Here is a 24,967-nt window from a genome sequence, read left to right on the forward strand (position 1 = left end):
AAAGAAAGAAAGAAAGAAAGAAAGAAAGAAAGAAAGAAAGAAAGAAAAAGGATCCTCAGAAGCAAAGAAACAAATGGAGACATAAAGCGCACGGGTCCTCTGTTCTGTGGAAAATCAGAATTTTCTAATAGTTCCAGATGGCTGCAGGGTGCTGAAGGTGAGGAGCAGTGGTAAGAGGTGAGACAGAGGTAGGCTAGGGATAAGGAGTGAGGGATAGAAAACAAGTAAAGAATATGAGCCTTGATTTTTTAAATTAATTAATTATTATTATTATTATTTTTTGGAGAGAGAGAGTTTTGCTCTTGTTGCCCAGGCTGGAGTGCAGTGGCTCGATCTTCGCTCGCTGCAACCTCCGTCTCCTGGTTTCAAGTGATTCTCCTGCCTCAGCCTCCCCAGTAGATGGGATTACAGGCACCTGCCACCACACCCGGCTAAATTTTGTATTTTTAGTAGAGACGGGGTTTCACCGTGTTGGCCAGGGTGGCCTCGAACTCCTGACATCATGATCCACCTGCCTCAGTCTCCCAAAGCTCTGGGATCACAGGTGTGAGCCACTGGGCCCGGCCCAGCCCTGATTTTTATAATTGTATAGTCTTATTGAGAGCATGGGTGGGGGAAAACACATGAAAAAGTATAGAAAGTTTGCCAGTCAGAGAAATGTATGCCCAACTATGGACTGTAAGTGTGATTGAGAAAGATAATTCTGAAAGCGCTGTGTGGAATTGTAGAGCATTTCATGAAAAATTAGAAATTTGAAATTGGCTTAGAAGGTAGAAGGGTAAGATAAACATTTTCTAGACGTAAGAGTAGAGCCAAGACCTGGAGCTATTCTGAGGACTCCAGTGAGAACTATCATTCTGGGACAGTTCTCGTCAGTTTTTCTTAAGTGCCTGCTGTTGTTGGGCTGGCACTTGGAGATTCAGAAAGAACATGGTAGATATCAATAGGGCTGGAACCAGACCGAGCAAAGATAAGTGAGATTGATATTCTCATCCTTAAAGACCTCTCAGCCATTCCTTAGCCTCCTCCATTCCTTCAAAGCAGGATTCACTGATGATGTCCATAGGGAAGTCTGATCAAATTAGAGAAGAACTAGTCCTCTAGTCCACTGGTCATCAGGGGGTATGTGGTTATTGCTGTTAGTTGCCTACAGAAACAAACAAAAATTGTTTGGCTTTATTAAAAAAAATCTTATTAAAAGTTTTCTACTGAAAAATTTAGAATTCAAAGTTACTAGAAGAGTATCATTGGATTGTTCATACCACAAAGGATAAATGCTTGAGGGGATGAATACCCAATTTTCTATGAAGTGATTATTATGCATTGTATGGCAGTACCAAAATATCTCGTGTACCCCATAAACATATATACCTACTCTGCACCCACAAAAATTAAAAATAAAAATAAAAGTAAAAAGAAATTTAGAACAGTGAAAAGAACACTGGAATAACAGAGATTGAGTTTAAATTTTACCTAGCTCTTTTTTTTTCTTTTCTTTTCTTTTTGATGTGGAGTCTCACTCTGCCGCCCAGGCTGGAGTGCAGTGGTGCGATCTCGGCTCATTGCAAGCTCCGCCTCCTGGGTTCACGCCATTCTCCTGCCTCAGCCTCCCGAGTAGCTGGGACTACAGGTGCCCGCCACCATGCCTGGCTAATTTTTTATATTTTCAGTAGAGACGGGGTTTCACCATGCTAGCCACAATGGTCTCTATCTCCTGACCTCGGGATCCTCCTGCCTCAAACTCCCAAAGTGCTGGGATTACAGGCGTGAGCCATCGTGCCTGGCCTTTACCTAGTTCTTATATGTGAATACGTATATGATTTTATCATTTCGGGGATCCTTTTATTTTTTTGCAGGTCCTAGGAAGAAAAACTAATGAATTCTTGTGGGTTCATCTAAGGCTAAAATTAGGTGTTTTTATCTAAGAGCCCCAGTAAACACCAATTTCTAAGTTTTAAGTCTGGTTCCAAAAATATTATCACCAAATAGCCAAGAACAATATATACCTGTAGAGAAACATTGCAGGACCCACATGAGGCTATCTAGATTGTAATGTCAGTGCTGCTATAAGAAGTTCAGAGACAACTTAAATGGCCATCAATTTAATAGCAAGACAAGGGAAACATGAAGATTTAAGTCACAGCAACCCTAATTTCAGCCAAATCACATTACAACATTCCTGTGACTGTTAAAGCTTTTTCCGCTCACTTTCTCCAAAAGTAATTTAACAATTTTTTGAGGAGTTCATCTCTATGGATACTGTTCTCCTTTAATTTACTTCATCCATCAGGCTAAAAATAGAAGATGTCGAGCTTTAAAAAAAAAGTGTGAAGTTGAAAATCAATGGAGGTGAGGTGCTGGTTTTTAAAGGAACACTGTCAAGCCCGATGAGCGGGAGACTCAACACACAAAAACCTTAAAAATATCATTCTTTTAAACACCTTCCTATTTCCTTTTCTGTGAAATTGCTCAATGCCTACACTGTAGGCTGCAACTTTGTGAAACTCTATCTCGCTTCTGGGCACCCAGCCAGAACCAATCAAAATCCCTTGAATAATTGTGACATTTGGCAAGCACACCTTAGTAATCCGTGCAATTCAAATATTTGTCCTCCCTCTAAGTCATTTCCCTCTCCCCCAGTTGGGTGAGGACCATTGTTTTTAGTCATTTTGCAAACCAAGTGATTTCATCAACAAGCTTGTGTCTCCCTCTCAGCAAGCATGGGTCCCACTCACAGGCCAGGTGAGAGCTTCTGCAGTGCAGAAGATGGCACACAGGGCACTCTCTGGCAAAAACAAAAACAAATAGGCCTGAAATTCTGCACTTGTGGAAATGACAGGAAATGACAACTTTTTGGTTCCTTGCTGTGTTGAGGGATGTTTTACTGAAGGAATTGGCCACAGTCAAAATAAGAAATAAAAACTCTTTGGATTAATAAATTATTTATAATAATGTCTTGAGTATTCTCTCAGTTTTGTCAAGCTCTTCAGAAATAGTCTTTTCCTCCTCATTGCTGGTGCTTTCTAGTAAATGTGAAGCAAGAGGACAGACTTAGGACAGACAGGATTAACTGCTTTTTGTCCAGCCTTTGTGGACAAGAGAGGGCATGGGTGAGGTGGGCACAACGGACTCTCTAAGGAATAACAAAATGGAAATTCCCGAAGTGTGTAGACACAGCATGCTGTTGTCGAAAGTAGAGATATCTTCAGTCAGTCTTAATTTCTTTTTATCCTTACTTGATGATACATAAGGGAGTTGGATATGCTAGTTTGGTCACTTTTCAAACATACATCATTCAAAACCACACCTTTTTAAGAAAAAGATGATGAATGTGTGAGCAATTTCTGTCCCATCTGTGGCAACTTTCCCATATGAAGAGGAAATCTACCCCATAAAGTGCCGTTGGAGACTATCATATGATGTTTGTAAGTTGTTACGGTTAGAAAATTTATCTGAAAGTGGTATCCTATTCTCCAGAGGAGTAACTGAATAAAAACAGTGTTTGCAGTCTACCAGATCAATCCCTGGCAACCCAACCAAGTTCAATGCCTTCCAACTCCCAGAGATAGATTCCACGGTTATTAGTTGAATACAGTGTGCAAGTTCAGAAGGTTGTATAATCAAAGCCACGCTTCTAAGTACTCAGGGTATATTTTGGTCATGGTATATCATATCTACTTTACTAAGAATCCAAATTAAGATTAAAAGGAGCAGATTTTTGAGTGTGAGATATTAGGGCAAAGATATATATATAGATAGATAGATAGATAGATAGATAGATAGATAGATAGATAGATAGATAGATAGATATCAGTACAACATAACAGTAAAGGAATATGCATAGTGTTATTATCTCCATTTTACAGATGAGAACATTGAGGCCCAGAAAGCTTATATAAATTCCACAAGGTCTCATATCTAGTAAATGGTAGGGGTTAGGCTTTAAACCAAGGGAATTTGCCTGTTGATGCCAGATGCTAAATCCTGCATCTTATTTATACCTTCAAACAAGCAAGGCATTTGTAAACTTCCATATTACAAACTTGGTGATGGGACATTCATGACCTCCTTTATATTGCTTAAGACACAGTAGAACAGTGTGAGATCGTAATTGAAAATACAATTCTAGAAGACTGAGAGATAAGAGAGTTTTTGTGTTCTAGAATAATCGTGAAAGCATTATGGAAGGAAGTAGAATGACTTGGAGGACTTCTAAAATTGAAATAGACAAAAGGAAAAGGGAGGTTTGTCGAAAACAGACTGTCAAGGGCTAAGACACGATAGTAGACATATATATGCTGTGTTCTGGGACAATGCAGAACTTGCCTGGCTCAAAAGAAAAAAAAAAACAAAAACAAACAAACAAACAAAAAACGTGATTTGCACTAGTCATTCATTCCTGAAGGCCACATGGGATTCCTAAAAGCTCTTTCCCCAGAGAATACTGAAACACACTTACCATTATAACTAGAGCTTTTCACATGCTACTGCCATACCTATATGATTTTAAGAACTCCAAAATAAATAGCCCAAGACGTTTTGGTTTCTATATTCAACCACCTTAATATTTTTCTTTGTCTTTCCTATTTTGGTGGGAGAGGCAGAGGACCTGTGTTGTTTCCAAGTATTTATTATTGTAACCAGAACTATGTTGAGCATCTTTGTATTTAAATATTATCCAATACCACAAGTTCTATGGCTCACTTAAACAAACTTCAGAAACTGCTTTATTGAGTCAAAAGTTCTGAATAGTTTTAAGAATCTTGATCCATATTTCCAACTTGTTTTCCTAAACTCTTATTACAGTTTACACTCTGATCACTACTTTCTGAGATCTTGTTTTACCTTCTCTGACATTATTGTTTACTACAGCTTATAAAACTATTTTACATGTGTTTTTACTAACACAGTGGCATATTAAAATGGAGATTATTATTGACCCTCATTGTGAGTTTCAGATTAAAATGAATTTTTTTTTCAGATGACTTGTATTATAGGAATAAGATTGCTTCTACAGAATTTTCTGTTTTCATTCAACAAGTACTTTTTGAAAGTACATTTGATTCATTAAACTATGAATTTAGTGATTACTGTCACGTTGAACAGACCCAGTAAGTGATACAAGCACTTTTCCTTGACTTTCTCGATATTTATCTCTGATGACAATCACATGTGCCCTGCTCAGGGTCTTTGCACCGTTTTTCAGCCTTTGCCAATCCCTTTTCAATAGTGTAGCATCTCTGACATCCTAACAATGCCCTTTAGCTCATTTTTCAGCTTTGCAGAAGGATGTCAGCTTTCTTCTTCTTCCAAGCCTGATGTAGTGCTTCTTCTATGGGGAAGTCGATAGCCAAGTATTGATTCAAAGCATATCAAGTCATCTGGCTATCAGACGCTCTAGTAATCATTGCAGAGGTGTAACACTAGCTTTAACAGTAGGTAAATGGTCCTTTGACTGCATGGCATTTGAGTGGTTGAAATGAAAAGTTGGATAGGGTAGGAAATTCAGGTAATAAGGGAACTCATTTAAGAGTATTGTTCATATCTCTAAGCTTAGGTCAGTGTTTATCCTAATAAATATTATTCCATTTCCCATAAAGATCTAAAAAATATTTATCTCCATCATTAATCCTAAATGTTATTAGCAATTGTTCTCAACTGCAACTAGAAAGGGGAAGTAGGAGAAAGAAGAAGAAGGAAGAGGAAGAGGAAGAAGAAGAAAAGAAGAAGAAGAGGAAGGAGAAGAAGAAGGAGAAGGAGAAGAAGAATTGAATTTACACCCTGCTTTGTCTTATGACATTAAGCAACGCTTTTATTATCATTAATGTTATTTATGTTAACGACCTACCGAGACTATAAACCTATTTAGGTGAGAAAACATGTCTTACTTACACTTGTACCAGTCACATTCAAGGCTTTGGTGGCATATAGGCTATTATGGAAATGGTGAGACAGAAGATTAAGCAGAAAAAGATAATTCAGTGTGCTCTTAGTGAGAATTCCATGAGAGCAGGATGATATCTGAATCTTCCCAGGGTCTCCAGCCTCTCCTCTAATCCCTGACACATAGTAGATATCCACTCTTTGATGTATACAAAAAAAAAAATGAATTTATGAGGCATGTGCACATAACAATGTCAAGTTACTGTAGCAAGAGCATTGTTACTTTCTTGAGAAAGTTCTAAAAATAATTAACCTTTGAGCAGAGATTTGAGAGATGAGAAGGAAGAAGAGCACAGACAATGGCCTTGCAGGAAGAGGGAGCTCCATGAACAAAGGCAAAGTGACAGGAAGTGTCAAGCAACAAAGTGGGGGCTATGAGACACCTGGCATAGCCAGAATTAAAGATGAAGTGGGGAGTGGGGGTGGGAAGGGGATGCAGGAAATGCAACAGGGTAGAAAAGGCAGGTGATGAATTGAGAAGGAACTTACTTCTCTGCTGGCCAGCTAAGAGCCAGCCACAGTTTGTTGGATTCATTTTAGTGTTGAGGATTGGGTTGCTAATATTTGTTGTTTGCTTTGTTCATCACTTTCTTTTTTTTAAATGTAATGGTGATGGTGCTTTGGAGCATATACTGAAGATGGAAGATGTGGGTGCTAGGGACAGATACTGGATGCAATTTGCAATTTTGTGGGCAGCAAATAATGAGAATCAGCACAAGCTGGAAAGCAGGAACCTGATATGAAAGGCATATCTAAAATTGGATCAAGTAGACTTAAAGAAAAATTGAGCACAGTAGATAGAAGGATGACTTTCAGCTTTTTAACTTGGAAGACCTCATGGATGAAGAATGGAGTGACTAAGTCCTGAAGTCTGTCTCAGTGTGACAGCCTAGTGTGAAATACAGGCCCTACAATTTACAAGATATATGACCTCGGCCAAGTAGCCATGTGAGCTCCATGTGCTTTAACTTCCTCCCCTGTCATATGGGGTTAATAAGAGCAATCATTTCAAAGAAATGTTATGAGGATTGAGTAAAACAATCTTCTTAAAGTATTTAGCATGGTGCCTGACAAATACAAATTTCCTGTTTCATGTTAGCTGCTGTTTAAATAGACAGAGGATGTGTAGAAAGAGGAGGAGATTTAGTAGTTGGACTTCAGTCTAGTTTGGGGCACGGTATTTGCCTGGAAAGTTTCCCACTGTGCGGAATTCGCTGGAAAACTCTGGAGTGAGGTCCAAGGGGAATATCAGTATCAGTGGGTGTATAGTTGCTGAAGCCTTGAGTAGATGAGTAGGCCAAGGGTAGGACCTTGAAAGTAAAATATTTTAAGAGACTCAAGAAGAGATACAATCAAGAAGGAGTGATAACCAAAACAAAGAAAGAAAGTACTGGCTGGGTGCGGTGGCTCACACCTGTAATCCCAGCACTTTGGGAGGCCGAGACGGGCGGATCACGAGGTCAGCAGATGGAGACCATCCTGGTTAACACGGTGAAAACCCGTCTCTACTAAAAATACAAAAAATTAGCCAGGCGTGGTGGCCCCTGTAGTCCCAGCAACTCAGGAGGCTGAGGCGGGAGAGTGGCGTGAACCCGGGAGGCGGGGCTTGCAGTGAGCTGAGATGGCGCCACTACTGCACTCCAACCTGGGCGACAGAGCTAGACTATGTCTCAAAAAAAAAAAAAAAAAAAAGAAAGAAAGAAAGAAAGTACTAAGGAAAGTGTAACCTAGGAGTCAGAATAGGGTTGTTTCAGGAACAGACTATTCACAGAGATGTGTAGATACATAATATACCACCGAGTACTTTTTTTTTTCTTTTTCTTTTTCTTTTTTTTTTTTTTTTGAGACAGAGTCTTGCTCTGTCACCCACAGGCTAGAGTGCAGTGGTGCAATCTTGGCTCACTGCAACCTCCGCCTCCCAGATTCAAGTGATTCTCTTACCTCTGCCTTGCGAATAGCTAGGATTACAAGCACAGGCCACCACACCAGCTAATTTTTGTATTTTTAGTAGAGATGGGGTTTCACCATGGAGGCCAGGCTGGTCTCGAACTCCTGACCTCAGGTGATCCACTCACTTCGGCATCCCAAAGTGCTGGGATTACAGGCCGAGTACTCTTTCATCATAGTGATTGGTAATTGTTACACAACTGGATAGATATTTAGGGAGAAGATGGAAAAAAAGCACAATAAGGGGAAAAAATGAAATAAGAAAACCAATAAAATTCAACCTGAGGAAGCGAATTCAAAAAGAAAGACAGAAAGAAATCAGTAATTTTCGTCGGCAGCCTAAGACTGTGGCAGTATTGGAATGCAGTGGAATTTGCTGATCCAAGAGAATTTGTTCATTCATGACTATCCCAGGTTTTGTCAGGATCAGGTGATTCAAAAGCATTCGCTGCCGTTGAGAACAGGAAAAAATCTCCAACCTCCTTGAATTTGTTAATGAACAGGGAATGCACTGTGCAATTGAGTGCACAGGACTGCCTGTAAGGGGAATGCTACTTCTGGGAGGGAGAGATCTGAGCAGGCTGAACTGGATGTGAGAAAGTCTTCTTAAAAGGAAACAACTGGAGTCTACTTGAGGGTGGCGGGGTGGATGGAGTGAGAGAAGCAGAAAAGATAACTATTGGTTACTGGGCATAATACCTGAGTGATGGAATAATCTATACAACAAATCCCCATGACACGTGTTTACCTATGGAACAAACCTACATGTGTCCCCCCAAACCGAAAATAAAATTTAAAAAGAAAGAAAGAAAGTCTTCTTAAAGAAGAGATTGGACCTGTGCGTAAAGTCTGGATTGGGGAGTCAGAGAAGTGTCAGGAGGGTGTTGTTCAAGGGTGGGCATCAAAATAAGGACCAAAGATAAGGATGAGCACAGGGGATGTTTGGGGTTCACCCAGTGCTCTAACCTAAGGGGAAAGGAATGGACATTTGTTGAGCCCTATGAAAGTGCCATATGCCGTTCTCAGTGCTGAGCACATGTCATCTCATGTTCTTAGCTCTAACCCTGTTAGACTCCGGCGGCTCTTCAAACAACTGGATTTTCAGATTTGCACATCTCTTGGCCACAAAGACTTCTTATCACTGTCTTTTCCTGAGGGACCTCTGTCAACTGATGCAAGAAATCTGAGCGAGTCTTTTGCAGCTATTGCTTCTTTTTGCTTCTTTATCATCCTCTCACATAGCACTTATTCCACCATATAAAAATTGTCTGCTTCTTGTTTTTCTTTGCAAACTGCCAGTTTTCTATGCATTCCTCCTTGCATATTTGGCACCTATTTACACATAGTAGACAATCACTGAACGTAAACATTCTTTTATGGCCAAAATGCTTAAAGCCACAGAACCGGTGGAGTTTGAACTTAGTTCTAGATGGCTTGCAAACACTTTCTCTTCACATTACATCTTAAGTGCAAAGAAGAGCGCTCGTAAATATTTTATGGAACACACAGGTTTTAAAAGCAAAACTAATCCAAAGACTTCTTATCAGAGAAAGGAAGGAATGGAGGGTGTATATTCACCTTGGATTGATTTTCTTCCTTTTGAATACATTTCAGTGATTTGAGAGTTTCCCACAGTCATATCCTACATGTGAATTGGTTCGATTTGTTGTTTCCTTCCTCTTTCTCTATGTCTTTCTCTCCATTTCCCCCCCCCCTTGTTAATTGAGGTTACAGTAAAGCCAACTTCAAATATTTACACTGGGTTAATAAAGAGCAAGAAATGTAATCACAAGTTTTAGCTTTGTTCCAAACCCCTACAAGCAACAAAAGATTCCAAAATATAAGAGAAGATAATTAACTGAATATAATTTAATTGCTGATGTTGCTTCCTTTGGAGAATCATTGATATTTACTTTGAATACTGAGCAAGGAAACGAGCACTTATTTCTAATGTATTTCAATCAACAGAAGATTAATTGCCAGAGAAATACAAAGCTCTAGTATGTCCCATGAGTAAGAAGTGATCTGGAATATACATACATAATAAACTCAATATATGAAGACACAGTTTTCATTTGTGCCTCCTCTTTGAATCCAGACAGATCGAGGTTATCAATAGTTCTCTGGTACCAGACAAATTATTTAACTTCTTTCAGCCTTGGTTGTTTTTGGTCTCTAAAATAACAGTAACTCCTTTACACAATTGTTATGTGGATTAGAGGCAAGAAACAGACAACATCCAGCACAATATTTGCAACTGGGCATTTCCAGGTTAAATGGTATCTATTACATATATATAAAGTTATTTCAGTAAAAGTTTAGAAATACTTTTTCATGTAAGAGGCATCCTTTCTATGCTACTAGGTCATATGGCCGTTTTCTACTATAGATTTCTACTACACGCTTTTTCTACTATAGACTACCAAATAGAGGTTAGGTTTTGGCACAGGTGTTGCCATCAGTAGAAAAACCAAGAGGCAAAACGTCACCAGTAGAACCCCAGTGATGGGTTGTAGGAGGAAGTGGGGGACTCCTGCATGAGTCAGATCCTCTCTGCCACAAATGACCTTAGGCAAATCACTTACTTTTTGTGATCCATGATTCCTCATGAATACCGTGTGGATTATACGTGGATTATACATGGTCACTAAGGAAAATTGTTTTGATTTGTTCTAGCAGCATGACTCAGAATGAGAATGTGCTATAATCTCACTCAATAGTTTCTATTTCTTTTCTTAACCATTTTATAATATTCTAGCCCACAGTAACAATTACATAAACCAGATAGTCCACATCTTGTCTATAGAAAACACTAAGTGTTCATTTACACGGTTACCTCAAATAAGTTTTAAAAATAAAACAGGATAAAACGTGAGGAATGTTTTGCAAGCATCACAGCTCTTTCAGCTTCCCCTTGAAGCATTTGGTGTAGTTTAATTACTTGGGTTTTCATTTGGAATGAGTCAACTCAAAGAGTAATAAGAGTAGTGAGCAATAATAAAGTGAAGACATAATGTGATCGTTCAGTATAATTTATCAGTATTTTTTAAAACTATGACTGACTTGACTAAGTTGTCATGAAATGAAGGAATTTCCAGTGTGTTCATTCTGATTCTTGCAAATATATTTTGACTATGTAATTCAGAGACAAAAATCAGAATACATTTCTCCATTCTTTAAAATTCTGTAACACAGTAACACTGTGACTTATGTATAGCAGGTTATTTCAGCAATGTGAGCCTTATTTCTGCCATATTCAAGGGCAAATAATAGAATCTGCCCCTTAGTGCTATTGGGATAAATTCATGAATCAATGGGCGTGAAATCTCTCTGACAAGTATGATCATAACCCTTTCTTATAGATTTCTTTTCATGTATTTACATCATATTGTTCCCACTGCAACCTTGGTGAGGGATGAGGCAAGTACTCTTTAATGTACAGAGGAAAGTCATGAGACATACAGTGGTTTAATATGGAGAGCCCAAGGACAGTCAGGCACAAGAGCCCAGCAGGACAAAAGCCTGAATATTGTGACTCTTCCCAAGATTTTTCAGCTGTATCATGCTCTAGACAAGGTCCGTTGTTAGGGAAATTCCAGAGTTCTTTTAAAATGTAGTTTCTGTTGTTTCCTAAAAGTGACTTTGATTATATCATTGTCCAACTTCAAATTCTTTAGTGGCTCTCTATAGTCTTACTGAAGAAAACCTTTACTATTTGATCTCAGTAAGTGAGGCCCTTCATTATTTGGAACCCTCTTGGGTCACAAACCATTTTCAGCCATGGCCCCGTATGTCTCCACTTTATAGCAGTTGTGATCCACTATTCATTCCCTGAGCATGTTCAGTTTTTCTTATCTTCCCAGTATTTTGACCTTGAAGTTACTTCTCCTGGAATGTTCTTCGGGACTTGTCTTCCAGATAATTGTTTATTCTCTATTCTACTCAATGCTCTGCTCCGGTAGCACCTCCACGTGTATAGGTGGTTGCAATAATTGACTTTTGATCTTTCTCTGGCATTAGGTTGAGCTCCTTGAGGCCATGCATTTTTGTTTTGTTTTTTTTTTTTTGTATATGTTCCCAACTCCTATACCAGGTGTGGAATATTGCTCATGCAAAATAAGTATTGAGAGAATGGAGTTCTAATTTTCAAATGATTGGCACTACCTTGAAATATACTAATATCCTTTCCTTCCTTATTGAGGGAAAGTGAAAGATGGCAAATCAGATAACAGGCCACAACCTCTGGTAGACTTTCCCTTTAGCCATCATGTAGGAAAACTTCCCGTTTTTAATTTGATGGAAGAATTGAGCATCCTGCTTTTTATTTAAAGAGTATTTCTTAAAGAGTCTCACACTATGTCCCCATTTGCTCTCAAACTAGCTTGTAAATGATCCTTCAGTTGGCATAGCTGTAGTTCCAAATTTTAAGGCATTAGCATAAATAGGACTTTTGGATGGCTATGTATATATTGCAGAAAATATAAAAAGAAATAAAATCATCCATTGTCATAGCAGGACATGCAACTGAGTTTATTAGGCTGTTAACGGAGGAGTTGTCAAAGTCAGTTTTCAGTGGCACAGATTTCCTGCTGGCAGCTAATGTGATGATGAAGACCCTGGCAATCATTCCTTTGTTCCTGTCTCCTTGATTTTGCTGTCATGATGACTGGAAGAGGGAGCTAGTATTTCTGTCTGCTAACATTTTATTTCATTACTGCATGTTGACTAAATGGGCATTCAATGGAATAACTGTTACATAACATATGCAGACTAGGGATGCCTGTAGCTCACAGGCCATGAGAGGAGGAGCTGTGGTCTCTGGCTTCTACTTTAACAGTCTTCCATCTAATGATGTCACTGGGGGAATAGTCAAAACATACAGAAAATAAATCCGTTCTGTATTTGGTTTTGTGTTTAATGGCGATGCAGTATGAAAAAAGGAATTGTTTTTGAAGATTAGGCTGCCTTGGGTTAAATTCCAGGCTGTAATAATTACTAATTGAGTGACCTGTGGGAAATTATTCACCTTCTGAGAAAGTTAGTTCTCTTAGCTCTAAATATAGGGATAGTGATATCTGTGTCTTAGAGCTTTTTGATAAATAAGAGATTACGCTTAGAGTGGTGGATGTAGTGCCTATATAGGAAGTGCCTGGTTAAGTTTACTTATTTTACTTCATCAGTCCTCTACACTTCTACATTTGCTGGCCATCTGTGCATAGCTTTTGGACTAGTAACAAATTCTGATTTCTATGTTTGGAAGGGACTTTGAGTACAAGTGTGTTTTCTTGCATACTTCTTCAAATCGATGCTCTAGAAATGGACTGATAAATACCTCCTGTTATCACTGTAGTTCTCCAGTAGCTATAAGATTTATTTCTTTTAGAAAGTAGAATGTACCTTCTAACTTTCCTTAGTTTTATTTTGACTCTCAATGATCTTCCTATGGACTTGCCATGTTTTCCGCAATACCATCATCACATCTCAGTCGCTTGACATGAAGTGTAATGGTGGGCTCCATAGTTTCTGAAATCAATGGATTCAGAACACACTTAGGAATAATCAAAGTGAGAAATTGCCTTTACTTATTTTAATTAGCATGTAGTATACTTATCATTACGTTATAATACATCCCTAAACCAGTGAAAGTAGCTGATTCCAAAGTTTATTTTGGCTACTGTTATGACATAATTTCATTGAGATATTTATTTGTATTCAACACCAATTCTTGTATGTCTCTCCTATTTTGGGGTCACCCATTCATGCAACACACATTTGTATCAGGCATGTATAAATATCTATTCAGGGTTCAACAGTCAACCAAATATAGCAGGTGACACTTTGGCAATTGAAGGTCTGATTCCTGTTCTCAAGGACTTTAAGATTAGCAGGAATGTGGGCAGCAGGTAGATGTGTTATACACTAAGAAAATAATGCAAGATTATATATGGTCGGAAGCTAAATTGAATGTAGGAAATGCCCAAAACATAGACACCAAACAAGGAGAAGGAGATGAGCCATGAAGGGAAGGGATGCTGGATAATGCTGGACTTGAGCCAACCCTGTGGCATGCATGGGATCTGCACAGACAAAGAATGTGAGGGAGGGTCAAGAATCAAGACTGATATTAACTTGGTTGGAGTTGGGGTCAGTGGGATATGGACTTGAATAGTTTGGGGGTTCTTATTAATGGAGAGAAATAATGATGATAGACAAAAGTGGTATCAGCCAGAGTTCAAACGGAGAACAGAACCAGTGGGAAAATGTATGACAACATTGGTCATATTATTATCTTGAATAGACTAAGATGCTGAACATGGCCAGGCACCATGGCTCACGCCTGTAATCCCAGCACTTTGGGAGGCCGAGGAGGACGGATCACCTGAGGTCAGGAGTTCGAAACCAGCCTGGCGAACATGGTGAAACCCCGTCTCTACTAAAGATACAAAAAAAAAAAAAATTAGCCGGGCGTGGTGGCAGGAGCCTGTAATCCCAGCTACTCGGGAGGCTGAAGCAGGAGAATCACTTGAACCTGGGAGGCAGAGGTTGCAGTGAGCTGAGATCGCACCATTGCACTCCAGCCTGGGGGCAAGAGTGAGACTTTATCTCAAAAAGAAAAAAAAAAAAAAAAAAAAAAAGATGCTGAACATGTGAAAAAATCTTCCCTTGCCTTCTACATCACAACACAATTTGGGGGTTCATAATCTTACAGCTCAAAAAGGGTCTCCCCACAGTCTTGGTACTGTACACCCATTGGAAACCACAGGGTAAAACTAACCAGGGAATTTTCTCTCCAGAAGGAGACAGCATTCCTACTTCAGAAGGCCGAGGCGGGTGGATCACTTGAGCTTGGGAGTTCAAGACCAGCTTAGGCAATATGGCAAAACCTTATCTCTACCAAAAAATAAGAATAAAAAAAATTAACCAAGCACGGAGGTGCATGCCTGTAGTCCCAGCTACTCCTGGGGGCTGAGGTGGGAGGATCACTTGAGCCCAGGATGTTGAGGCTGCAGTGAGCCGAGATCACACCACTGCACTTCAGCCTGTATAACAGAGTGAGACCCTGTCTCAAAAATAAATAAATAAATAAATGAATAAATAAATAAGACAACAGCATCTTTGATGTGGACAGCTTTTTCCCAGGATCACAGATCAAGACTTCTCTACTATCATAACACTCTTAGTTTTCAAATTTTTTTCTCTGCTCATGCCTCTATGAAAGATAGAAGTGGCAAGGGGTCTGTTGTGTGCACTCATGGGATATACTTTTATTTGTGAAGGATTTTTCAGCTCGCTTTAGACATGGATAACCTTATACCTTGATAGATGGGAGATGATGGGCCAGTGTAGGTGAAAAACATTAATGGCACATATGTTGCCTCATAATCAGTCAGAAACAGACATTGTTTCCCACCTCTTAACATACATAATGGATTAAAAATAACACTGCCAGGAGATCTTCACTATTCTAGAAGGGCATCATTTGTTAGGTCCTTTTTACCATGATTTGGAGTAAATGAGGCAATGATTAGAAATGCATCCCTCATGATAGGCTCTATAGCAGATTCTATTGTAGAGGATATGGTTACACAAAATATTTTATATTCTCCCATAAAAGTTATGCTAAATAATAGAATTGCTCTAGATTACTTACTTACTGGCTAAACAGAAAAGTATCTGTGCAGCTGCTGGAGCTTCTTGTCCATGAAGAAATACATCACATCGGGTATTATAGAGATTCAGTTGTAGGGGATTAACACCGAGACTGCTTATTTAAAATGAGTAGACTCTTAATCTAGCTCATTCTTTGATCTATTTTGTTTTAGTTGGTTTGGTTTCTGGGGACGCTCCAAACTCATGGTATTATCCCCCTGATAGTCATAATTGTAGTCTCCCTGGGGCACTGTATTTTTTCAAAAGTTTTAAATGTTTGCATGCAGCCTTCTCTAGAATGTGAAATGGTCTGTCTGCAACTGGGATGACAAGAGCTGAAAGAAATGAGTGATCACGAGGTTACCATAACCTGTGAATAACATGCTGAGACCAGAAACCCAAAATGATGGTAACTGAGAGTGGTGCTAAGGCCCTAAGTTTTGGTCACACTCTCACCTAAGTGAGAAACTGACCAAAAGGAGGGAGATTTTAAGCAAAATAATGGGAAGCAATTGTTTTGGACTGAGTTCATGCACTAGGCCCCAACAGACCAGAGCAAACCAAAGTGTAGTCACTTGTGCTAAATGTGACATAATCAAACTAAGACTTTAAGGAAATTCATAGATCCTAGAACAGGCCAGGTTTGGTTCTTTGTTTGTTTGTTTGTTCCATCATAAGGAGGTACCCTCTACTCTAAGCTTTACAAAAAATAACCTGAAATCCTTGTTCCCACCTTACAAAACTCACTATTCTGCTATTTCCCAGTGATTTTCAAGACCAAATAAGTACATTGACAATGGTGACAGTGACATCAATGACTAAAGTTCTGGTCAATCTCTCAAAATTGAGAGGATAACCAAAAGCAGGGAATTGTTAAATCACGTTTAGCCTAAAGCTGCCTCTACATATTTTAAGTTCAGCGTAAAGGCTTCTCTGTACGTCATGAACTATAACCTAAACAGAGTTGTGAACAGACTGTAGCCAATCACTGAGTTTTGGCCAATCAAAGGTGGCCAACTGTTCAGACCATGTTCAAATAAGGCAGATGCCAAGCTGTAACCAATTTGGTTGTTTCTGTACTTCCCTTCCACTTTCTGTCCACATATCTTCTTCTACCACGTGGCTGTGCTGGTGTCTCTGAGACAACTCTGACTCAGAAGGCTGCATAATTCACGAATCGTTCTTTGCTTAATTAAACACTTATAAATGTAATTCGGCTACAGTTTTTCTTTTAACAAGTGCTCGGCCCCCCTCCTCCTTACAGCCTCCACAATGCGTGACAGTTACGTTTGGTCATGATGCCCAGAAGGGTGCAGTCTCCATCTCTCTCTCTCAGCTATCCATTCCCATCTCTCAATATCTGTTTATACAGACCTATGCATATGTGTATCTGTTAGCCTTAATAAGGTGAGAGGACAAAACCTATGCATATGGAGTGATTTGCATGACAGTACTTGATTCTTTGCTAAATGATAAAATAGGTATAAAGGAGGAGTTCAGAACAATATGGGATGTCCTAAGTTTGGGAAATCTTTATAGAGGGAGTGAGGAGAAGCGAGGCCTTACAGGATGCAGGTATTTGCATAATGTGTGGAGCACAGGGGGAACGGGAGTCATTGGAAGCAGAGGAATGCCTGGCTCCTCAAAGGCTCTCACTGAAGGATTATGGAATGTGATGGATATGATAGGGAGCACAGATCGTGGGCTTGAGGCCAATGAGGAGACCAGGGGAATAGGTGGATCACAGTGAGGTATCTGCCGGGGAGGCAGTAGGCAACCAGGCTGGGAGTCACTAACCCTTTGGAGAGGCAATGTCCTGTTTTATGCTTTCAAATTCTTCAAAATTCTTCTCTGAACATGAGTCTTCTTATTTCTCTATTAGCAAAGATCATTTCAGGTCTCTTAATTTTAAATTAAAATCATGCCAAGGTGGCAATAAAAGTGAAACAGGGAAAAAAGTAAAAGTTGAAATAATGCCTTTGTAATAGTCTCTAGTCTCCTCATTTTTCCTTCTTTAAAACGTCCAATCCTCTAATTAGAAGATAAAGAATAAAAGTGAGTGCATAGATTCCCTTATGTGATTCTTCTACTAAGAAATCAAAGCTCTTTCATTTTCAATTTTCTAGCACGACAACATAAAACAATCTCATTAAGGACTTTGTCGAATTTTGGTAAAGGCTAGACAGAGTTCAGGCGGCAGGGACTGAGAAAAGGTGTTTGAGAGTTTGAGCAAAAATTGGATAACTTCAGATTTAAGTTTTCAGGAAGTTGAAATGGAACAGAAAGAGAAAGCACATGGATAATGATCAGTCAGGGACCCTCCCTTAAACCCAAAGACAGGGCCAGCTCAGAGATGAACCGATACCCTGAAATGCAAACTTAATAGGAAGAAATGAGAGGTGAGCCCCACTGTGATCCCAGCCTGCTGAGGAAAGAAATCCTGTTGTACATGCTTGATGCATCCCCAGGAAGAGACAGACTGCTTGCATTCCACCACCCTCCAAAGGCGGCCACCATATTGCAGCGTCTGTGGTACCTCAGGGAACCTATTCTCAGGTCAAAGACCGAGGAACATTCTTAAGCTGGTGCTGTTTTGCAAACATGGAGGCAGGGGCTTAGAGTAGGAGTTTAAATTACTTATTAAAACAGATGGTGAAATGTCTCTCTACTTTAAATCTGCATTAAAATGAATCTTGAAAGACTGAAATCCAAGTGATCTGGAAAGACTGCAAATCGAAGTTACTGTGTAAATCTGGTGAACTTTTCAGTGTAAAGCGGTTACATGCCATTTAGCAGGAGCTTGATTTATTTGGATCAGAAGGCCTCGGTGGCTGTGTCTCATGTCTGTCATTTTGCAGGCACGTGGTTAGGAATCGGATGGCACAGGGAGGCAAAAAGCAGCCTCATCGGACAGTATTCAAGTGGCAGTGGTTGCTGCTCACCTGGCTTTACTCACTCCAGAAACCAGCATTTGACTCAGAGAGGCAGCTGATTTCCCCTGTCAATTGTCTGTTTATAATAGTTTCTGAAAGGAGATGGAACTCAAGATTTCTGATAAGGACAAAAAAATAAAAAATAGAAAAGCAAACTCAGAGCCTGGAAGTCAAAAGGCAGGATACAGATCCCTGGACACTAAACAAACTCTAAATCAAGAGTCCAGGGCTCCTACCTACCTGGGCTAGCACCTGGGACACACCCTTGCAAAAGGGGCTGCCAGCTGGTCTGGATGACCTTAGAAGTGATCCAGTTCTGATGCCCTGCTCAGGCTCTCTGCACTGAGCTGGGACAGAACAAGTTTCAAAGGGCTGAAAATTTTTATAATTTGTGGAGTTTTTTTTTTTTTTTTTTTTTCCTAAATAATTTTTAGAGTGAGAAAAGAAGTCACAACAAATTACTGACATTTTAGGAAAAAGACAAGTACCACAGACACTGGCAGATTTTAGAACAACATAATATTTTGATTAACTTCTTGACACGATTTTATAATACTTTTATTTCCTTCCAACTTTTGGCTAGTGTTTGATTGCTTCCTTATATGATGATTTTCTTTAAAACATTGCAGAAAATAAATAGTAATTCAGTTTTTCCTCTTGTATGGTTGATAAAATCACTTCTTAAAAAATTATGTTCATAGTGTCAAAAAGGCTTCTTTTTTTTTCCAGCTTCACGCCTCATTATTGGTGATGCCACATAAACTTTTATGACTGTGATTGAAATTGGGGATACCCCTGTGAAGTTTCATAGATTAGATAGTAAGATTTATTAGAATTTCCGCAGACCAACTTCTGTTTCTCTACGTTTCACACCTTGCTTCCCTGCACGACCTGCACTCTTCCATTGCTGGTGCTACAGGAGACACTCTATGGAGATGTGACCTCTGGCCCTGAACCATTTTTCTCTGATGCTGGATGACTTTCCATCGAAAGGAGCAAGAATGCTCAGGGGAGTACAACTCCTCAAATGCAATGGCTAACAATCCACGTCCATAGCTGGGAACAACACGATTATATGCTACCAATCTGAACTAAATATGTATCCACGGCATAATTTCCCCTCACTGGATCTGAAACATTTCTGTGGCCTCTCCAATGCCACCTCGCTTGAGAAGTGAAACAGTGGGAAGGGCAGGGGAAAGAGACAGTACTATTAACCAATTGCAGTTCAATATTTTGGTTTTACTGATTGCCATTAAAATAACTTTTGCGAAGTTTAATAGCTTTATAATGTGTCAACACAATTTGACTGAACTGTATTCCGAAGAATTTCCTTTCCTATGTATTTCGAGTTAGGGGAAAACCACAGGAAAGATACTTTTGGGAGGTTTGGAAGGGGGAAGGGAGGCTGCAGTCCTTATGTGTCTCACATCCACTGTTGCTGGCTTTTTGACTCATCTCACTGGTGAGGCAGTGACTGGGCCTGGAACTGCTCCACCTTCCTCTGGATCCTACTACAGCATCTCTAACTCCTCGGCCAGGTGTGTGTGTTTAGCTCTGTGACAAAGCGCCCCAGCTTTTGCAGAATACTCACATCACCAAGGTAAATGACAACAAGAAATTCTGTGGGTTGCAGTCTGTCTTCCTGGGTCCAGCATGTCCTGAGGAGTTTCCATTTAACTTAGCTCCCACACCTCACATCCACCTTCTCCTCTCCACTGTGGTCTTCAAGCTCCAGCATCTGAGGAGAAGACAACAGCTTTTCAGAGATCACTTCACCTGCTCCCACAATAGCATCAGCTCAAATCCGGTCAAATCCTTATAACAAATACAGATATATCTCCAAACAGCCTACTTCTCTGATAGCCTACACACACCCGCCCTTACTGACACACACAGTTTACAAAATGCATAAAGTTGTGAACACATTGCTAGAGTTTTGCAAGAAGATCTTGAAGCTGCAGCCTCTGGAGCTTTAAAATAAATTCATCTCTAGCCCAGAGCTTTCTGCCTCGGTGTTCTTGCTGGTGGTCATGCTGTTTCATGACAATTAGTATTCTCTCATCACGGTGATGATGGGAAGGAACTTAACTATAAGCATGATCTAGTAGGGAAAATGACAACATGATTTGTATTTAATCTGGAGATGGGTATCACATGTTGCGTTAACATAAATTGTCCTGGGTAACAAAAGTAAATATTCTCTAAGTGTAACTCATGTCATTTTTGTTCATCTTTTTCTCAAGCCTCATGTGACCTGCACACACTAAATGACACAGATTTTTCATCATAAAATATCCTTCTCACAGCTTAAAAAGTAGACATTCACCAATTTACACAGAAATGCCATTCTTTAATGGTATGCAAATGCAAAAATGTTTATTATATTACCACCATGGCCCCTGCACAAAGAATTCTGGACTTGTTAAAATAATGACAGTGAAATATAGACAAATAAATACTGTGTAATTATTTCCAAGGATGCCTTCAAAGAACTTTCACCAGGATAGCCCTTATTACTCTGACTAGTTGAAACCAGTTTTGAAAACTTACGACCACAATATAACTGTTGCATGAGTTTTTGTTTTCGGCATTTAGAGGCGAGAGCGTGGAATGTAGAGTCAAGAACCAACATCAGATTTACAGACAGAGCCCTTACCAGTGGGGGTGGTTTTGGGGAAAGCTCTCACATTGTATGAGCTCATTTGCATTACCCATAAATAGGAATACTTGTTAGCAGGCTCTTTCCCCAGAAGGCTCCAGGAACTGTGCTAAAGTTTAGGGAGCAAGCATGTAGGCTAAGGTGGTAAATAACCCTAACGTCTCAGTGGCTTAGCAAAGGAAACATTTCTGTTTTTCTCACTCACACTGCAGGATGGCTGGTACACGAAGCTGTACAGGGGCTCAATCATCTTCTGTCTTATCACCCCATTTCCTTTCAGGTCCTTGGGAAGCTCTTTTCAGATGATAGAGAAAAAATGAGAATCACGTGGGAAGTTCTAAGAGTTATGCCTGAAAGTGGGGCACATGTCCCACCCAATTTTTACTTGAGCAGCACTAAATTACCCTTAGTTCAGAAGCTTGCACACTATCCTGGCAAAACAGGGATGGGAGTGGAGAGAGGAATTCTGTTGAGGCGCATCAAGGTCTATCAGGGAGCATGGATGGGTCCAGGAACAGACATCAACTTGTAAATAGTTCTCTTTGGAATTTGAATGAGCCTAGGAGACAGGATCTGTTCAAGCATGGTTACAATCTTGGTCTTACAGGCAGGGGAAGAAGAAACAATTGTTCTTTATTGTGGGTCCAGATGTTAGGCAGATAAAAGAACTTCAGAGAACAACTTCATTCTGGCTTAGGGACAGTGGGTTAGATAGATAGATAGATAGATAGATAGATAGATAGATAGATAGATACACTGATAGATTATAGGTGTAGATATAAATATAGATATAGATAGAGATAGAGATACAGATATAGATTTTGGGGGGGGTTCAGCATGTGGAAGAGCAGTACTTGGGGTATTGGTTTCTGAGCCCCAACCCTACAAATCTTCTGAAGCAGATCTTTTAGCACCCTTTAAAGAAAACAGAACCTTAGAACAGTAGTGAGGCCAGGTTTGTAAAACTCATAAATAGCAAAGCCAGGATTCTAATTAAAACCTCCTTGGCTAAAAAACTTCTCTCTTTTGTACTGCACACTGCAAACTCAGCTCTCAAGAGCAGTATCACTTGGTCGTGAGGTCAAGGCTTACACCTACGAAACAAGGTGTGAACCTCCACAAACGGGATATGAATCTGCTTCTGAAATATGGCCCTGACCAGGAGCTAGAAAGAAAGAGGATTAGAGAAAGTGGGTCTGGAATAAGCCTCAGGCAACTTCCCATGGCAGGACTTCTCATACATACTATTTAATGCCTGGAGAAAAGAGGCGGGACTTCCTCACTTAGACTCCCTGCTCACTAGATGGAGATTTCAACACCAAAGCCAAGGATCAATGAATGAGCTGTGCTATCTTATCTTTAGAGATTATTTTCTAGTTGTATGACTCAACCAGCAATTTGTATTGATGATTTCATCTGTTCAAGCCTCCAAGTCTTCGGAGTTATTGAGGTTTTGTTCCATGTACTATGACAACAGTGGCATGCATCAGGGTCGCTGAGCAGCCCCTGTAAGCATGAAGACAGCTTAGCTACTACCCAGCTGAGCCAGCAGCAGGCACTGGCCTGCCTGCAGGACAAATGATTTTACCTCTCTGAGCTTCAGGCTGGGTTGGTTTTCTGTTTTTGTTTATAGCATTTTTTATGTATAAAATGAAGAATAAAATAATATCCTCATCTTCAAATCTTCTTAAAAGTCATTTCTTTTTTAAACGTTCACCTCTTTACCTTTTCAGCTTAGAGATAGGTAAGGTGATGTGATCAAGTCAGAGGCTTCAGTGAAATACAAGAACAAATAATGTTATCTACGGGGAGGGTGTGTCAAGAGTTAAGTATCACAACAATCTAAAGGCTTTCTTTACTATGCATCAAGCTAGAAAGTTGCAATTCGGTGGATAGATCCTTCCAGGGCAACCTCCAACTGTGTTTGGAAAGCTAACTACAGGGAACACTTGAAAGTTTGTAAAAGTTTCCTGGAGACTTTGATACTGAAATAAGTCTCTGAATATCGTATCTGATTTTTTATATTAAATGTACCTGGGTAAGATGCACGAACTCCTACCTCTGTGACGGGGAAAATACGCAGAGTATAGCCAGGCCTGGATTCAGATACCAGTTTCCTGCTGAATGGTGAGTGGACTTGGACAAGTCAGGGTCCTGTTCTGAGCCTCCTTTTACTTCCCTGTAAAAATGAGGCTCAACACTGTTGCATGAGATTCCTGACTCTGTGTGTGAGTCAGGCACTGTGGGATTAAATGGTAACCATTAACTCAAGTTGTACCTATAGTATCAAATGGTAACTATTGTATCAGATGGTAGCTACTATGATTTTGTCTTTAGTTCCATGTGCTATAATTATCTGTTCCATGACCATCTGCCTGTGCTGTATACATTTCTCCCCCTCTTATATATACTGTATTGTGTAGCATCCTCAATTTATTCTAAGTCTTTGGATAATTTGAAATGGATTACAATGACAGAGGCATTTAAGACTGAAATCTTACTATAGTATTGAATCAAACTGTAAATAATTTTTTGCCCCAGAAGAAAGAAATATTTGTGTGTTTCTTTGTTGTCCGATTGTTTTCATATATTATACCCAGATATATGGAGTCCAAGATAAGGTATAGAGCAGTTGTCTTCAAATTCTAGTGTGCATAAATATGTCCCTGTGCCAAACCTAGGTCTCTTTTTTTTTTTTTGAGAAGGAGTCTTGCTCTGTTGCCCAGGCTGGAGTACAGTGGCACGATCTCGGCTCACTGCAAGATCTGCCTCCCAGGTTCACGCCATTCTCCTGGCTCAGCCTCCAGAGTAGCTGGGACTACAGGCGCCGCCACCTCGCCTGGCTAGTTTTTTGTATTTTTTTAGTAGAGACGGGGTTTCACCGTGTTAGCCAGGATGGTCTCGATCTCCTGCCTAGGTCTCTTTTTTAAAAGATCTCTTATTGCCTCTCTTTGGCTCAGATCTTTATTCTTCCTCAGGGGGATTATTGCAATAGTCTCCTCATCTTTTTGGGCCTCTGTATAACTACTTCCACCCTGGCTTCTAGAAAGGTCTCTCAGAATGCTGTGTCTTTATAAATCATCAGTGATGCTTGAATTCAGAGCTATCAGCTTCCAAAAATTATTTCTGGAAAGATCTCAGGTGGTAAGATGATAAAATCATTAATTGGAGCAGAATTATTGAATAAGTGAGTTGGGAAACACTCTTAACTTACATAGTAACATGATTACTATTTCCCCTAAAAAAAAAAAAAAAAGTAAGATTACTAGGACAAACAAAAGAGGAGAGAAGAAATATATATATATATATATATAGAAACTTAGGGTTCTGGGAAATGGTGAACTTATCATTTTGACTAGTGGTATGTTGATACATACTGGAAAGAGTTTGAGTTTTCAGCAATGGGTTTAAAAGTGTAAAAATTCTATCTTCTGCAACCTCTGCTGCTGATACCCAGGCAAACAGGGTCTGGAGTGGACCTCAAGCAATCTCCAACAGACCTATAGCTGAGGGTCCTGACAGTCAGAAGGAAACCTATCAAACAGGAAGGACACCTAAATCAAAACCCCATCAGTACGTCACCATCATCAAAGACCAGTGACAGATAAAACCACAAAGATGGGGAAAAAGCAGGGCAGAAAAGCTGGAAATTCAAAAAATAAGAGCGCATCTCCTCCTGCAAAGGAGCACAGCCCATCGCCAGCAACGGATCAAAGCTGGTCAGAGAATGATTTTGATGAGATGAGAGAAGAAGGCTTCAGTCCATCAAACCTCTCAGAGCTAAAGGAGGAATTACGTACCCAGCGCAAAGAAACTAAAAATCTTGAAAAAA

General features: G+C 39.8%; 1 protein-coding gene across 2 annotated transcripts in view; it reads left to right on the forward strand.

Annotated features, from left to right (window-relative positions):
• The window catches only part of CNTNAP5 (contactin associated protein family member 5), an 872,320-nt gene that overhangs the window by 515,664 nt on the left and 331,689 nt on the right, over nucleotides 1-24,967 (forward strand). The window lies entirely within an intron of this gene.

The sequence above is a fragment of the Piliocolobus tephrosceles genome, chromosome 11 (assembly GCF_002776525.5).
Source record: "Piliocolobus tephrosceles isolate RC106 chromosome 11, ASM277652v3, whole genome shotgun sequence".
Classification (NCBI taxonomy): Eukaryota; Metazoa; Chordata; class Mammalia; order Primates; family Cercopithecidae; genus Piliocolobus; species Piliocolobus tephrosceles.